The sequence below is a fragment of the Miscanthus floridulus genome, chromosome 10 (assembly GCF_019320115.1).
Source record: "Miscanthus floridulus cultivar M001 chromosome 10, ASM1932011v1, whole genome shotgun sequence".
Lineage (NCBI taxonomy): Eukaryota > Viridiplantae > Streptophyta > Magnoliopsida > Poales > Poaceae > Miscanthus > Miscanthus floridulus.
This window is the reverse complement of record NC_089589.1, coordinates 40142105-40144950: the sequence shown is the minus strand read 5'-3', so window position 1 is coordinate 40144950 and position 2846 is coordinate 40142105. Positions and strand designations below refer to the sequence as shown.

Here is a 2846-nt window from a genome sequence, read left to right as displayed (position 1 = left end):
TAAATTTCTCCGTTAGAGCGGCGTCCAGCCAGCACCACTCGTCTGCCACCGGCCCGGCAGCACGTCGGGCCGTGCCGGCCCAGAACGGTGTCGTGCCTCAACGGGCCGCCGTGCCTGTCGGGCCGTGCCTGCACCGTGCTCGTGCCTGCCCTTCGGCCCAAGGCACGGCCCGTGGGCCGTTTGGCCGTGCCGTGCCGCCCGTTGGGCACGGCCATTTTCACCGTGCCGGGCCGGCCTACAGCCCGACAGGCAAAAAAAACACCTCCAAAAAACCACCAAGTGCTGAAACACTTCATTTTCAAATTTCAACAAACAAAAGATCACATTTTCAGTCACATTCACACACAGTTATCAACATTCACATTCATACACAGTTATGAACTGATCTGATCAACATTCAACATTCACATAATCACATTCACACAACTGTTAACCGATCAAGTTACCATTTTTATTCACAGTAAGTGATAGACTGACAGTTCACATCACAGATCACAGCACAAAGACAAAAGGAGACTAGATTATATGAAAATGATGATCAAAAGGAGCTGTTTTGTGCAATGCCACCCCATTAAAAACCTTTCTAGGTAAAACTCACTATTGTGAGAAACCCTAAAAAGGAAAAAAGAGTGCAGCCAGCTCAAAGTCTTAGTCTTAATGTGTTATTACAAAAGCCAACAGCTGTGGCAAAGTTCACAGAATGACTGTGGCAAAGTTCACAGAAACAGAATGACAGAATCAAAGTCCACACTCAGTCACTCACACAGCTTCACAGCACAGCACAGCAGACCAGCAGTCCAGCACAGCACCAGCCACCAGCAAAAGACCAAAACTCGAAAAGTACCTGCAAAAATAGAAGAATCCAATCAGTCCAAAAGTATTGAGTTGATTGAGTCACAGTATTTAGTTGAGATAGATAGTCAGTACCTCTCAGGCTCTCCTCTCTCCAGTTCTTCTTCACTTGTTGTATCCAGCACAGCAAAAGAAGTCCAAAAGTACCTGTAAAATTGTACATAATTCATGTTATTGTTTTGCCATTAATGTAAACAGGCTGGTACTTATAGTTATAGATTTGAGTTGAGTACCTGAGAGCGAGAGGAGAGGTTCTTCACTTCTTCTATCCAGCACCAGCAGCACCGTCGCTGCCGCTGGCTTCGCCTTCACCATCAAGGAAGAGGTTCTTGAATGCCTCCTCTAGGTCCACATCCTCAGGTGCATGTTGTTCTCTTCTTACTGCTTGCTCCCAGTCCTTCATGCAGGTGAGCATCTCCACATGCTCCGGCAACAATCGCCGCCATCGGTCTTCGAGTATCCTAGCTGTACAGCTGAAACAAGACTCGGAAGAGACACTAGATATAGGAACAGACATGATATCTCGAGCCATAATAGATAGGATTGGATAGGTTAGCTTGTGGTCACGCCACCAGAGCAGTATATCAAAGGATTCCTCATAACATGTGACAGGGTCACTGTCCAAGTAAGCTGAGAGCTCACTAGTGACACCAGAACCAGATGGAGTAGATGAAGATGAGGGGAACAGCTAGAGCCAGGGGAAGCACCAGGACCTCCAAAGATCCTTCCCCATGCCTCCTTTCTCTTACCGCAATGAGCTGAAGGCTGTGAAACCCTTTGAGTCCTAGCTTCCCCATCAAATTTCTGCTCATACTTGTAAAACAATCTGTACAATTCAGCTTTGACATCACCATAGTATAAACTATAGCTGGATCCAGTATGTTGAGCAAGCAATTCAAGCACATTAAAGAATCATTTGATCTTAGCTCTAGGATCAAGAATGAATGCATATGAATAGAGCAGTGAAATTTTCTCCTAATATTTAAGAAATTTAAGCTTCATAGGATAAGCAATCATTCTAAAATTCTGATCTGTTTTAGCTTTATGCAGATGCTCAGCAATGTCAAGGATATGATGCAAAACAAGTGGAGCTGTGGGATAGTAAACACCAGACAGAACAACAGTAGAATCATAAAAGAGTTCCAGGAACACCATTATCTGTTCAGCAACATACCAATGCTGTGCAGTCAACAATTCTGAACCATAATTAGAGTTAAGCCACATAGAAAATACTTCTTTGTATGGCAGCAAATGCTTAAGCATTAAATAGGTGGAATTCCATCTAACATCCATATCCAATCCAAACTTTCTAGGCCTTATACCCTGAGCAATACAGTAATTTTTGAATAATGCAATTCTTTGATTAGAGGAATTCAAAAAGTTTATTACAGTTCTGAAATCTTCAGTAAAAGGTTTCAACCTCTTCAAGCCAGATTTGACAATGAGATTAATGATATGACAGGCACAACGCTGATGCACAAGCAAATACTTGACCTTGTGAGGATCATCATGTGTAGGTGCAGGATAAGAACCCAAGTAACCAAACAAGACGTCCCTACTGGCTCCTGCCCGGCCTGCCCGACCCCCGGCTCAGGAATCCTCGACCGGAGTAACAGGCGCAGTATCCTCCGACTACGACTCACACGGCACACGTGCTCTAGTCTGCTCCTCCGACCGCCCGGCATGCTCGACCATGCCCGCAGCAGGCAGGTCCTCCCCCCGCTGCGAGTCATGCATCGACACCGGTCCGAGCGATGCGCGGGTGTCAGTCCGCTCCTCAGCAGACCGCCCGCCTTGCTTCGCCACGTCCACAACAGGTGGGGATGGGGCCGGCGACACTGTCAAGGGGCGCGGTGACTACGTCCGCTTCGACACTCGCTCATCGACGACGTCCGCGCCCGCTACACGCTTCCTCGACGAGGGATCCGCCGCACGAGGCGTGGCCACCAGCTCGTCACCGGCGGACGACGTCGCAGTATCACGATGCTCCGCCG

General features: G+C 47.5%; 1 long non-coding RNA gene across 1 annotated transcript; it reads right to left on the bottom strand.

Annotated features, from left to right (window-relative positions):
- Positions 1-770: 770 nt before the first annotated feature.
- Positions 771-1452, bottom strand: LOC136486372 (uncharacterized). Its single transcript, XR_010766786.1, has 3 exons — positions 1086-1452; positions 928-999; positions 771-844 (listed from the first exon to the last, which is right to left on the bottom strand). It is a non-coding gene; the product is annotated as an uncharacterized lncRNA (long non-coding RNA).
- Positions 1453-2846: the final 1394 nt, after the last annotated feature.